This window comes from Nyctereutes procyonoides, unplaced genomic scaffold, assembly GCF_905146905.1.
Source record: "Nyctereutes procyonoides isolate TBG_1078 unplaced genomic scaffold, NYPRO_anot_genome, whole genome shotgun sequence".
NCBI lineage: Eukaryota > Metazoa > Chordata > Mammalia > Carnivora > Canidae > Nyctereutes > Nyctereutes procyonoides.
In genome coordinates this window covers 20,801,037-20,816,615 of record NW_026575122.1, presented here as the reverse complement: position 1 = coordinate 20,816,615, position 15,579 = coordinate 20,801,037, and positions in this window count along the sequence as shown.

The following is a 15,579-nucleotide window of genomic DNA, read 5'->3' as shown; positions in this document are numbered from 1 at the left end:
ATCATAATTTCCAACGGATATTCCAGAAGACATACACATAGCAGTGTCATTATTATAACAGGCTCCACAACCATCACTCACCAAAACTATCCTGGTACCTCCATCTTTTCATTCAGAAAACAGCTCCTGTAAATAAAAAAATGAGTGATAGGGCTGAGGCAGTACTTGGAAGAAACTGTGAAAAGTGAACATCTCTGTTTCTCAGAACCACCACTCTTCCTTCGTAGTTTTAGCAGAAGTCTTAATTTATTATATTATCTTTGCTTTTATGTTGTCTTGAGTGAAATTCAATTCCATCTCTCCCTTTGAGTCATGTGGAGTGGCTGCTAATGGGAATGATGACAGCACAGGATTGAGTCATACAGTCAAGAGGGAAAGAAAAGCTGCTACAGTTGATTATCATTTCTCCAGATGCCCCAGCACAGCTCAAGTAGCAGTGATTATAAATGATAAGTGCAGCTCCTTTCCAAACAGCAGTGGCAAAGTTAATCAGAGAAAAACAACTGGACATCTTTGTGCCAAGTATTTATTGTGTGTGGCACAAAGTGCAGGGTTACAAAATCTCTATCTTCAAGAAACTGGTAAACCAGTTCCAAAGACAAGCCATAGACATATAAAAATTTGCAAAACAAAACCATGGTTAAATTTACCAATGGTAGTAAGGAAAGCATTTATTTACAGGATAATAGAGATTTACATAAGCACAGTACAACAGCATACAGAATTTTCACTGGCATAGTCTCATTTAATCCTGATAATCAATCTGAGAAATTGGTCTTGTCTCTCTTTTACAGATGAGAGTCCAATGGTTCAGCAATTTCAAAGTCACTTTCTGACAGTTCTAGTAATGAGGCAGCTTTCCTGATATTTTCTCTTACCAGTCGTTGAGTTATTGTGCTATGTTTAGATAGAACTAAGATACGGAGGACCAGGTAAGACCATAGGTTGTCATGATCTCCTTTGTTGGGCATAGGTATTGCCAGAGTTGAACATCTGGAAAACAAGCAGGTCTCCAAACCAAGAACCCAAAACTTTTATATTCAGCCTGCAGGAGAAGGAGCTTTTATTCCTTTGGGCCTCAGTGTCTTGATCTTATTCTTCAAAGAGGGTGGAGACTCCTGATAATTGATATAGAACATGTCCACCTACCACAAAGTGGCTGGCCAGGCCCTCAGAGTGGGACAGGGTTGTCCAGTCCCAGAGGATGTAAACCATTTTGTAACCCTTACAATCCTCAATTCATGGTATTTTCTGGCTGTGTTTGTTTGTTTTCCCTTTTGTCCTCACTCAACCCCAACTTTCAACATCTTAGCTGAATATATTGGTCTTCAGTGCTGAGTTGCAAAGAGCAAAGAGCAAATGTACTCCTGAGACATTTGTGGTGTTTTTTTTTTCTTGTTTTTTTTTTTTTTCTTTTCATTTGTGGTGTTAAAGGTGGTGGTCCCTGAGGTAAAAGTGAGTCTTAGTCAAATCTACCTATTATTCTCAAAGTGAAGATTTTTCTATGAACAACTAAGGAGTAGTTGAAGTCATTTTACTAGTAGGGAAGGCAGGAGTTTCCTGTTTGTGAAACAGGTTAGTAAGTAAGGTGGGAGTATTGGTCTTCAGTTTTCTGACCTTAACACCACCCCTCTTCCTATTGCCACACCCACCTAACACAGAAGAAGAACAATGTGGAACAGTGCTTTTCATGAGGTAGAGACATGACTAATTAGTTAACACTCCTCAGGAAAACCAGTAGAGAATCTTTGATCCATGGAATAAAATATATTTGTATGTAATCAGAGAGATAAGAAAAGAATTTGAATGTAATGGTCCCACAAACACCTAACAAGGTGATTTTCAAGATGGCAGTCATCAGAAGTTTTGAATGCTGAATTTACTCAAGGCTTCATTTTTCAAAGTGCTCTTAAATCTCTTTTGTATCCCCCACCTTTTTCTCCATTGAAAGGTAACTTCAGAGTTTAAAACTCCCCACCACTCAACCACCATATCCACTGGACAGTTGGTACATAGTGTGATTATAGACACCTTCTACTACTATTCACCCATCATATCAAGTCTTTCTACCTCACAGCCACAGCTATATCCCAACAAGGTTGTGAACTAAGACATGCTAAGACAGTCCCCTGTATCCTCAGTCTTTTCTGGAATTCTAGCAACTCCTATGTTTCAAATGACTAAGCTCTAGAGGAGTTTGAATTTGCCTCCATCAGTATATCACTAAAACTAAATTTTAAATTTGTTGGTGCTGTGACTGCTGAACTGCTCTTTAGCAAATGTAACAGGAACAGATACCAGTGACTAATATGAAATTTTGCAGTATTTATGCAAGGTGTCACTTCACATTAACCAAAATTTTTGAGTTTGAACCTACCTTAAATATACATAAAAACTATAATAATTTACTCAGATGTTTATTTCCCACAAATGATCTACAAGTAACTCTACTCTGCTTCTCTAGTTAAAGATGACCTGAAAAATAAAAGAAGAAAAAGAACAGTTTTTAAAGAAGCACTTAGCTTGTAAAATTACAAGATGATTTTTTCTTGTGGTTCATAAACTGGTTCTGAGGACAACATGAGAAAGTAATGTTAAAATGCTGGAACTAAGGAATCATTAGGAGAGTTAAGTGTCTAGTTTTCCAAGGTAACAATTTTCAAGGGTACAGTGCTGCCTTCTCTTTATGCTTCCTTCTTTTTTGAAGAGGTTTCTGTTGAACAAAGTTGATCTTGCTTTTTAATGGTTTTATATATATATGCATATATTTATATATTCAGATATATAAAAATATATGAATATAAATATATATCAATATAAATATGAATATATATATTCATCATTCAGATAAAATATACTCATATATTACAATAATAATTTGTGTCCACTTTATTAGCTTTAAAGCAATACAATTATAAAAAATATACCAAAATATATAAATTTTCATCTCAGGCTAGGGGACAGAGTGTGATTGTTATAGTTTTTGTTTCCTTTATGGCTTTCTATATTTTCCACATTTTCTACATTGAGAATGTATTTCTTTTATAATCATAAAAAATTAAGAATTATTTATAAAGTAAGCTTATTCATACTGTACTCTGGGGGGGGTGGAGGGTGTTAAGCAGTACCATTATTCCTTCTGAGAAAAACCAAAATTTCCTTTCATAAGAAGAAATAAGGTTTATATAAGAATTATATAACCAGACTCTGGTTGGCACCCTATTGAAAGAATTTTCTTTGAGTGGATTTTATGATCCAAAATATTAATTCAGCACATTTCAATGTTCTCTGCTCTGGGTGGCACATTAATTTTCTCTCATTGACTTCCAAGGAGTTCTGTGTGTGAACAAGCTATCTAGGGAATGGAACTGAAACCTAGCTCAGCAGGCACTCAGCATCTTCTGTCATGGTTCTCTTCATTGTTTACATAGCCCAGAATTCTTTTGGGCCAGGGAAGCATTTGTTTATTGAATTTTCCTTAAGATGCCAGTAGGTTTAAATTAAGGAGGACTTCATTTAGAGAAAAAGCATGCAGAGGGGTTTCATAACACAAAGCATTTGAGAAAATAGAAATATTTTACCCATTCATTTGTTCTTCTCATCTTGAGTAATGTTACGTGTCCAACTTAGACATGGGCAAACCTCTTTTTTTTTTTTTGTAGGGTTCTTTTTAAATTAAAAATTATTCTGTAGTGTAATTAAAATCCCAACTTTTTAACTGCCTTAAGGACTTTCCTCTTTATTCTTATTCACATCAACCCTTCTGGTTCAGGTAACAATAGAAAACCTGATTTAACTGTCATATAGTGATGAATAAAGTTAAAAGTTAGATTCTTCTGGTTTCTACAGTTTTCTTCCAGTTCCATAAGGAATTGTTATTAGGGAATCAATGAGCCTTATTTCTCTAAAGATAGAATTTATATTTTGCCCTCTGACATGTATTGTTATTCTCAGCATGACTCTAGACTAGATATGAAAATCTGATATTGCCAGTGGATACTCAGTAATGAAGCAGAAGTAAAATAAAATTTTCCAGTCTCATTTTGTTTTTTTTGTTTTTTTTTTTTTAATAAATTAATTTTTATTGGTGTTCAATTTACCAACATACAGAATAACACCCAGTGCTCATCCCGTCAAGTGTCCCCCTCAGTGCCTGTCACCCATTCACCCCCACCCCCCGCCCTCCTCCCCCTCTACCACCCCTAGTTCATTTCCCAGAGTTAGAAGTCTTTATGTTCTGTCTCCCTTTCTGATATTTCTCACACATTTCTTCTCCCTTCCCTTATATTCCCTTTCGCTATTATTCATATTCCCCAAATGAATGAGAACATACACTGTTTGTCCTTCTCCGGTTACTGTGGCCAAGTTCAAAAAGGGTGTTGCCTGAGTTCTCCTCTGGGATTTTGATGGAATCTTGTCTCACATTTAGATCTTTCATCTATTTTGAGTTTATCTTTGTGTATGGTGCAAGAGAGTGGTCCAGTTTCATTCTTCTGCATGTGGATGTCCAATTTTCCCAGCACCATTTATTGAAGAGAGTGTCTTTCTTCCAGTGGATCGTCTTTCCTCCTTTATCGTATATTAGTTGACCATAAAGTTCAGGGTCCACTTCTGGGTTCTCTATTCTGTTCCATTGATCTATGTGTCTGTTTTTGTGCCAGTACCACACTGTCTTGATGAACACAGCTTTGTAGTACAACCTGAAATCTGGCATTGTGATGCCCCCAGATATGGTTTTCTTTTTTAAAATTCCCCTGGCTGTTCGGGGTTTTTTCTGATTCCACACAAATCTTAAAATAATTTGTTCTAAGTCTCTGAAGAAAGTCCATGGTATTTTGATAGGGATTGCATTATACGTGTAAATTGCCCTGGGTAACATTGACATTTTCACAATATTAATTCTGCCAATCCATGAGCATGGAATATTTTTCCATCTCTTTGTGTCTTCCTCAATTTCTTTCAGAAGTGTTCTATAGTTTTTAGGGTATATTTTGAGAACCATTTGAATGGTAAATCGTTCTCTAACCTTTTATTTTCAGGTTGTAGGTGTCCTTCTGTCTAAAATGAGTCTCTTGTAGACATCAAATAGATGGGTCCTGCTTTTTTATCCAGTCTGAAACCCTGCGCCTTTTGATGGGGTCATTAAGCCCATTCACGTTCAGAGTTACTATTGACAGATATGAGTTTAGTGTCATCATGATATCTATTTAGTCCTTGTTTTTGTGGATTGTTCCACTGAACTTCTTCTTAAAGGGGAGTTTTAAGAGTCCCCCTTAAAATTTCTTGCAGAGCTGGTTTGGAGGTCACATATTCTTTCAGTTCCTGCCTGTCTTGGAAGCTCTTTATCTCTCCTTCCATTTTGAATGAGAGCCTTGCTGGATAAAGTATTCTTGGTTGCAGGTTCTTCTCATTTAGGACCCTGAATATATCCTGCCAGCCCTTTCTGGCCTGCCAGGTCTCTGTGGAGAGGTCTGCTGTTACCCTAATATTCCTCCCCATGAAAGTCAGGGACTTCTTGTCTCTTGCTGCTTTAAGGATCTTCTCTTTATCTTTGGAATTTGCAAGCTTCACTATTAGATGTCGAGGTGTTGAACGGTTTTTATTGATTTTAGGGGGGGATCTCTCTATTTCCTGGATCTGAATGCCAGTTTCCCTTCCCAGATTGGGAAAGTTTTCAGCTAGGATTTGTTCAAATACATATTCTGGCCCTCTGTCCCTTTCGGCGCCCTCGGGAACCCCAATTAAACGTAGGTTTTTCCTCCTTAGAGTGTCATTTATTTGCCTTAATCTGTCTTCATGGTTCTTTAATTGTTTATCTCTTTTTTCCTCAGTTTCCCTCCTTGCCATCAACTTGTCTTCTATGTCACTCACTCGTTCTTCCACCTCGTTAACCCTCGTCGTTAGGACTTCTAGTTTGGATTGCATCTCATTCAATTGATTTTTAATTTCTGCCTGATTGGATCTAAATTCTGCAGTCATGAAGTCTCGTGAGTCCTTAATGCTTTTTTCTAGAGCCACCAGTAGCTGTAGAATAGTGCTTCTGAATTGGCTTTCTGACATTGAAGTGTAATCCAGATTCTGTAACTCTGTGGGAGAGAGGGCTGTTTCTGATTCTTTCTTTTGAGGTGAGGTTTTCCTTCTAGTCATTTTGCTCAGTGCAGAGTAGCCAAAAACAAGTTGTATTGGAACACGGGGGAGTATCACTGGTCCGTCCAGCTGGTCTTCTGGGGGAGGGGCCTGCTGTGCTGATTCTCAGGTGTTAGCACTTGGGGGAGCTGCTCTGCCCCTGCCTGCTGCAGGGCTCAGCGGGGGTTGTTCACCCCGTGGGGCCCCAGGAGGATCAGCCGCAGTTGCTATGGCAACTCTGGAAGCCTGGATTCAGCCTCCGCAGGAACAACGGGGCTCGGGGCTCTCGTTCTCCGTCTGCAGGGCCTGGAGGCTCCGGGGCGGGGCCGCTGATCTGCTCAGCTCGGGGCAGGAGCGTCCTCGCTGTCCTGGGCCCTCCCGGCCTCTGCCTGTCCCAGGGGGAGGCGGGATCCTGGGCTGTGTCCCGGCGCCCTGTGCTCCGGGGCCTGCGCTGTTGGATTCGCGCTCCCGCCCCGCAGCCCCCTCCCTGGAGCGGCTCCGGAGCCCTCCGAGCTGCTCCGGCTCCGGGTCCGCTGTGCGGTCGCTGCAGCCCTTAGGGAGCTCGGAGCACTCCCCTGTGCTCGCAGGTGTCTGTTAGTGTCCCCGGGAGCCCGAGGGCATCCCCGCCCTCCTGGGTCCTGCTCCAGCTCCCTGCGAGCCCCTTTCCCCCGGGAAGGTTGGTGCAGCTCCTGCTCCTCCGGGACGGGGACGGGGCTCTCCTGTCCTGGGGACACTCGCCCCGGCCTCAGCCCGGCTCCTCGCGGGGCCCCTCCCCCTCGGAGGCCTTTTGTTCCTTTATTTCTTTTTCCCCGTCTTCCTACCTTGATAGAAGCGCGAACTCTGCTCACTGTAGCATTCCAGCTGGTCTCTCTTTACATCTCAGGCCGAATTCGTAGATATTCAGGATGATTTGAAGGTTATCTAGGTAATTTGGTGGGGACAGGTGATTTGGGGATCCTGCTCTTCCGCCATCTTGCCCCTCCCCCCCCTCCAGTCTCATTTTGGATTAGACACTAGCTACTGAGCTTTACTTGACTCTGGGGTTTTGTTTTGTTTTGTTTTTGTTTTTTGACTCTATGTTTTAAGCCAACTCAATGTCCATTTTATTTTCTTTATGTACCTGGACATCAACCTCCATTCAAAGCAAGTGTGAAATGGTATCAGTTAAGAAAATATTAGCAGCCAGAGACATCTTTTTTTTTTTTTGTGCAAACATTTCAAGCTCATCTCATTTCACTAGATTTCTATTCAGAGATACAGTATCTATGGAAATATCCATATGCAGGGGCAGCCTGGGTGGCTCAGCGGTTTAGTGCCGCCTTCAGCCCAGGGCCTGATCCTAGAGACCCAGGATCGAGTCCCACATCGGGCTCCCTGCATGGAGCCTGCTTCTTGCTCTGCCTGTGTCTCTGCCTCTCTCTCTCTGTGTCTCTCATGAATAAATAGATAAAATCTTAAAAAAAAAAAAGAAAGAAAGAAATATCCATATGCAAAATATGAAGATAAGGTAAAATACAGTCACTGGGGGTACCACTTCTTTATTTATGAAGGAGTTAATACAAGTTTAAAAGACACAATTCCTAAAAATCATTCCTTTGGTTTACTTGGAGTTCTCAAGGTTCTAATATTATAATATTACTTGGAAGGTGTAACAAAAAGAAAAAATGTACATAGATTCACAAATCTCTTGGTTCCTCAAATAAAAGTACATTTCTTAAAAAAGAAAACTTCCAAAAGCATTTTAAACTTATATTCCAGTGTAGTTAACATAGTGTTACATTAGTTTCAGGTGTACAGTATAGTAATTTACCACATCCATACAAGTGCCCTCAGTTTGTTTTCTGTAGCTAAGAGGCTGTTTTGTTGGCCTGTCTTTGTCTTTTTTCCCTTTGTTTATTTGTTTTGTTTCTTAAATTCCAGATGAATGAAATCATATGATATTTGTCTTTCTCAGACTGATTTATTTCACTTAACCATTATACTCTCTAGCTTCATCCATGTTATTACAAATGGCAAGATTTCATTCTTTTTTATGGCTCAATAATATTCCAGTGTGTGTGTGTGTGTGTGTGTGTGTGTGTGTGTGTGTGTGTGTGTAAAAACCTCTTCTTTATCCAATCATCTATCAGTGGACACTTGGGCTGCTTCCATAGTTTGGCTATTGTAAATAATGTTGCTGCAATAAACATATGGGTGCATACATCCCTGTGAATTGATGTTTTTGTATTTTTTTTTGATAAATACCCAATAGTGTGATTACTGGATCATAGGGTAGTTTTTAAGTTTTTGAGGAACCTCCATACTGTCTTCCAGAGTGGCTGCACCAGTTTGCATTCCCACCAACAATGCACAAGGGTTCCTTTTTCTTCACATCCTCACCAAACACTTATTGTTTCTTGGTATTTTATTTAGCCATTCTGACAGGTTTCAGGGGATATCTCATTGTGGTTTTGACCTGCATTTCCCAGATGATGAGTGATGTTGAACATCTTATCATGTGTCTTTTGGCCATTTGTATCTTCTTTGGAGATGTGTCTGTTAATGTTTTCTATCCATTTTTAATTGGATTATTGGAGTTTTTCATGTTGACTTGTATAAGTTCACTATATATTTTGTATATTAACTCCTATCAGATATACCATTTACAAATATCTTCTCTCATTCAGTAGGTTGTCTTTTTGTTTCGTTGATGGTTTCTTCTACTGTGCAAGCACCTTTTATTTTGGTATAGTCCCAACAGTTTATTTTTGCTTTTGTTTCTCTTGCCTGAGGAGACATATCCAGAAAAATGTTGCTGGGGCCAATGTCCAAGAGATTATTGCCTGTGTTCTCTTTCAGGAGTTTTGTGATTTCAGATCTCACAGTTAGAACTTTAATCAATTTTGAGTTTATTTTTTAATATGATGCAATAAAGTGGTCCAGTTTTATTCCTTTGTGTGTAGCTTTCCAGTTTTCCCAATACCATTTGTTAGAGACTGTCTTTGCTCCATTATACATTCTTGCCTCTCTTGTCATAGATTAATTGACCATATAAGTATGAATTTATTTCTGAGCTGTTTATTCTGTTCCATTAATCTATGTGTCTATTTTTTTGTGCCAGTAGCACTCTGTTTTGGTTACTCTAGCTTTGTAATATAACGTGAAATCTTTAATTGTGATTCCCCTAGTTTTGTTTTCATTCTTCAAGATTGCTTTGTCTACCTGAGGTCTTTTGTGGTTCTATACAAATTTTAGAATTATTTGTTCTAGTTCTGTGAAATTGCTGTTGGTATTTTGATGGAGAATTCATTAAATCTGTAGATTGCTTGGAGTAGTACAGACATTTTAACAATATCTGTTCTTCTAATCTATGAGCATGGAATATCTTTCCATTTCTGTGTCATTTTCAGTTTCTTTCATCAATGTTTTATAGTTTTCAGAGTACAGGTTTTGACCTTGGTTAAGTTTATGCCCAGGCATTTTACTATTTTTGGTGCAATTGTAAATGGGATTGTTTTCTTAATTTCTCTTTCTGCTGCTTCATTAGTACTATATAGAAATGCAATGGATTTCTGTACATGGATTTTATATCCTGTGACTTTACTGAATTCATTTGCCATTTCTAGTAGTTTTTTGGTGGAGTCATTAGGGTTTTATATATAGAGGATAATATCACCTGCAAACAGGGAAAATTTTACTTCTTCTTTACCAACTTGGATGCCTTTTATTTCTTTTTGGTTGTCTTATTGCTGTGGCTAGGACTTTCATACCATGTTGAATAAAAGTGATGATAGTGGACATCCTTGTCTTATTCCTGACCTTGGACAAAAAGTGCTCAGTTTTTTGCCCATTGAGTAAGACGTTCACTGTGGGCTTTTCATATAAGGTCCTTATTATGTTGAGGTATGTTACTTCTAAACTTACTTTGTTGAAGGTATTATCATAAATGGATATTGTATTTTGTCAAATGCCTTTTCTGCTTCTATTCAAATGATCATATGGTTTTTATTCTTTCTCTTATTGATATTATGTATCACGTTGATTGATTTGTGACTATTGAACTATCCTTGCATCCCAGGAGTAAACTCCACTTGATCACAGTGAATAATTTTTTTAATGTATTGTTGGATTCAGTTTGTTAATGTTTTGTTGAGAATTTTTATGTCTATATTCATCAGAGACATTGGCCTGTAGTTCTCTTTTTTTGTGGTGTCTTTATCAGGGTTTGGTGTCAGGATAATGCTGGCCTCATAGAATCAATTTGGAAGTTCCCCTTCCTCTTCTATTTTTTGGAAATGTTTGAGAGGAACAGTTATTAACTCTTCTTTAAATGTTTGACAGAATGGGGTAGCAGAATGCTCATGTGTTGCTATCTGGTCCAGGACTTTTGTTAATTGAGAGTTTTTTGAGTACCAATTCCATTTTATTATTGGTAATAGGTGTACTCAAATTTTCTATTTCTTTTGGCTTCAGTTTTGATAGGTTATAAATTTCAGCAATTTTTTAAAAGGGCAGTGGGGGGAAAGGGAAGGGAGAGAGAGAATCTTAAGCAGGCTCTATGCTCAGTGCAGAGCCTGATGAGGGCTTGATCTCACAACCCCAAGATCATAACCTGAATCAAGATCAAGAGTCAGGCACTTAACTGATTGAGCTACCCATACACCCGTTTCAGTATTTTAAAATATTGTAGAAATGTATAATTGAATGAGTGGGGGGCTCCTGAGTGGCTCAGCCAGTTGAGTGTCTGCCTTTGACTCGTGTCATGATCCCAGAGTCCTGGGATCAAGCTCCACATTGGGCTCTCTGCTCGGCAAGCAGAGAGTCTGCTTCTCTCTCTTCCTCTGTTCTCTCTCTCTCTCAAATAAATAAATAAAATCTTTTTTAAAATAATAGTTGAATGAGTAGCACAATAACCATTTATTGAAAATGTCTATGATATCAAGAATTTGTTTTTAATTTCATGGATAAATATATATTATTACATTATGGAATTCCTTCCAAAAGATGTGGGAATTGGATTTGTAAAGACTTACTTTGCAGTTTACAGATTATCTCTACTTCATACATTTTATGAAAATTGTTTAAAAATATTTTGTTTTCCAAACTGTGGTCAAAGTTAGTCTGTCCAAGGAAGTCCCATCTCCAAAAATTGCTTTATTTTAGAGGGAGAGGGAGAGAGAGAGAGATAGAGTATGTGTTCATGATTTGGGGGAGGAGGGCTGAAAGGAGAGGGAGAGAGAGCATCTTAAGCAGACGCCATGCCCAGCATAGAGCCTGGGGTAGGGCTCCATCTCACAACCCTGAGATCATGACCTGAGCCAAAATCAAGAGTCAGATGCTTAACTGACTGAGTCACTCATGTGCCCCCTTTAGGAATTGCTTTTAATTACAGGTAATTAGGATAGTGTACCAATTACTTGCAAGAACTTCTTACTTTTTGTTAACCAAGTCTTGATTTTTAGTTCATGTTTTAATGTTATTTTCAGTTAATTTAAATTTCAGAAAGTTAATGTGGACAATACAATTATAAAAGCAGTCAGCTTTCCTTTCTCTTAGAACTGTTTGTAATTGGTTTGGCTCTGCCCACAATTATTCTAGAACTAATATCCATCAATTGCATACAATGTTCCAAACACTATGCTTGGTGCTAAGTAAATAATGGTATGACTAAGCAGACTATTATCTCTAGTCACCTATAATGTAATGGGAATAACTGCTACTCAACCAACAATAACCAAATAAAGCAAGACAGGTTCTAAGAAGTGCAAAATACTATGGAATCCCATAAGGGAAAATGAATATTGAGTGAGGTTTTAGAAAAGGTTCTCTGGAGGAAATTACATTTAGGCTGAGACCTAATGGTAGTTGTCTCCCAATATTTTTCTCCTTATACCACTGTAATAGGACTTTACCTGGATATATAGAGGTTCAGAACAAAGACTCCTTCCTTTCTCTGGAGCTAAATGAAGTCAAAAGACTAATTTTTGGCAAAGGAAATATGAATAGAGACAATGTATGGAACTTTTGTTTTGTACCCTCAGAGGGAAAGTATATGATCTTATTTCTCTTTTCCTCACTTTCTACTGTCTAGAATATGATAATGGAGACAAGGCATCCTAGAGAACATGATTAAGGGAAATCCTATGAGGATAGCAAAATAATAAGAAAAGAGTATGGGCCTCTGTTGATATTCAGAGTATAGTAATCATACCAACTTAAATAAACCTGTCTTATTTAAATCACTGTTATTTTTGTTCTCTGTCACACACAGTTGTACATATATGTTAACACTGTCTTGAAGGAACAGGCTACATAAACCAGAAGAAGAGCACAGCTTCCTAGACAAATAGATAATTATGCAGAACTCATTCATGAAACTAAACTTATTCAATATTTCTGGAATGGAAGTAGATAAAGGCAGATTTATCAAGTTGAAGTTGTAAAAGTGCTATAGCAGATTGTTGTAGAAATGACCACCAATTTATTAGTGTCTCCAAGTATTCATCTAAGCCTGACCATGTGATTTCCCTTGGCTAACTAGACAGCACCCAAGAATGTTAGCAAAGACTTGAAAAGTGCTTATACATAATGTTTTCTCCCTCACACTGCTTTTTTTTTTTTTTTACATTGCTCTTTTGAACCCTGAAACCACCACCTGTGAACAAGCCTGAGCTAGCCTGTTGAAAGATGAGAGACCATGTAGAGCAGAAATGTATAGTCCCAGCTGAGCAACTTTAGACAAACCAACCTGTAATGAGTTAGGCTGTATCTAACCTCCAGCAAAGCTGCAAGATGACCACAGAGATCTGCCAAAATAGCCCAGATGAGAAATGCCTAGCTGACCTACAGAATCATGAGCAAATAAATTGTTTTAAGCTGCTATGTTTTGGGGATGCCTGGGTGGCTCAGTGGTTGAGCGTCTGCCTTTGGCTCAGGGCATGACCTTGGAGTTCCGGGATCAAGTCCCACATTGGGCTTCTTGCATGGAGCCTGCTTCTCCCTCTGCCTATGTCTCTGCCTCTCTCTCTCTATTTCTCATGAATAAATAAATAAAATCTTAAAAAAAAATAAGCTGCTATGTTTTGGAATGCTATGTTAGCAAATGCTAACTGATACAAGTAGAGGACAGAATATATGAGCTCTTATGGTTATTATTAATTTACCCCATATTTATTAAGCCACTAACTATATATCAGACAGTGTGTTAAGTAGGCAATGGAGATGCACCAGTATCCAAGACACAAGGTCTCTGCTCTGATGGAGTTTACATTCTTATTGGCCATACTAAGGAATTTGATTTGTCATAGGAAAATTTAAAAAAAAAACTATTAAAAGTCTTTAAAATAAGAGCTAATTAATTCAATTTGCATTTTTAAAAGATTGTTCTAGTTACAACATGGAGAATAGATTGGAAAAGGTAAGTATATACACTGAAAGATGAGTTAAGAGACTGACACAATAGTCAGATGAGGGATAATTGTGACTTAAACTGAGATGATACCAGTGGTCATAAAGAAGAGAGATTAGTTAGCTAAGATACAGAAAGGACAGGATTTGGTAATTGATTAAAACTATGGAGTAGGGAAAAAGGATGATCTAGGATGACTCACAGGTTTCTAGCTTGAGCAAGTCCTCAGTAAATAATTCTGCCATTTACTGGAGTAAAGAACATGAAAAGTAGATAAGGTCTATGTAATAAAGATCATCAGTTCAGATTTGAAATGCTCATGAAATATTAAAGTAAAAATAGCAAAAAGATAATTCTGGAGCTACATGAAACATCTGATCTACATATATAAATTTGGAATTATTTGGCATAGCGATGGAAATTAACCCACAGGAGTAGATGAGATTGCCTAGAGAGTGGATAGTGAAAAGGAGAAGAATGGAAGACTTTGGACAGAATTTGGAGGAATGACAACATTTAATGGTTTAGCGGAGAAGGAGAATCTATCTAAAAAAATTTTGAGAAAAAAAATCACCAGAATGGGAACCTAGAATGTGTCTTAATGTAAAAAAAAAAAAAAAAAAAAAAAAGGAAAAGAATATTTTAAGAAAAAAATGGTCAACTCTATTGAATGTTGCTGAGTGGCTAAAATAACTGAGGACTGAAATATCTTATTTGGATATAGTAACTGGGAGGCCATGGATGACATAGCAGATATTACTATAGAGGAGGACTGCAGTTGGAAGCCAGGATGGAATGGAGTGAAAAGGCAGTGGAAAACAAGGTAAAAGTGACAGTGTACACAACATTGTCAAGAAGTCAGGCTGTGAAGGTGCACCTGGGTGGCTCAGCTGGTTAAATCTCTGGCTCTTGATTTCAGCTCAGGTCATCATCTCCAGGTCATGGGATTTTGTCCTGCAATGGGCTCTTTATTCAGCCTGGAATCTGCTTGGGATTCTCTCTCTCCGTCTCCCTCTGCTCTTCCTCTTGCTCACACATTCTCTCTATATATCTCTCTAAAAAAGTCTTTAAAAAACAAAAAGACGGGGGATCCCTGGGTGGCTCAGTGGTTTGGCGCCTGCCTTCAGCCCGGGGCGTGATCCTGGAGATCCGGGATTGGGTCCCGCGTCCGGCTGCCTGTGTGGAGCCTGCTTCTCCCTCTGCCTGTGTCTCTGCCTCTCTCTCGCTCTCTCTCTCATAAATAATAAAATTTTTAAAAAATAAAAAATAAAAAACAAAAAGATATCAGGCTGTGAATAGGAGAGGAAAGATAAGAATGTGACCGCACAGGGAAAATGGGGTCAAAGAATGGCTTAAATATTTACATATTTTAATACTGATGAGAAGAAGCCAATAAAGATGAAGAGGTTGAAGCTATACGTTAAAGTAGGGATGAAATTCAGGTGGAAGAGATGATTGTTTATAGGAGACAAAGCAGTTTGTCCAGAGAGTGGGGGGGGAGGGGGGAAGAAGAGATAGCAGATGCAGGAATATTTGTGAATCTAGTGGCAAGAAGTCAGAGGAGATCTGATATGATGATTTCTCTCTTTACATGCAAAATACAGGAGGTAGTTGTTATGCTGATAATAAAGAGGTGAGGGAAGTGAGACTTGGAGATTTCAGGAGAGTGAAGAAAGTCTGAAATAGTTGTTATGGAAAGAGGGAAAGCAAACTGAGTTGGGAAGCTGGGTAAAATTGCTGAGCACTGTTGAGAACCAAGTTGAATTTGTGAGCATGAATTTTATAGTAGTGCCATTTGAGTTTAGACTGGGGGAGAGGGATTATTGGGAATCACCTGGAGTTGAAGGCTTTTCAGGTGAATGTGGCCAACAGGCAAAAGGTCAAGGGAATCATTAGCAAGATAGTTGAACTACCACAGGAGCAAGGAATCTAATCAAAGGAGGATAATGAGAGAGGTAAAAATAGGAGGAAACTGATTCATCAAGAGAAAGAAGAGAGATCAATGGCCTAGAGCACCAAATGAGGTAGAACAGGGCAGAAATAGTTAAGCAGGAAGCCTTGAGGAC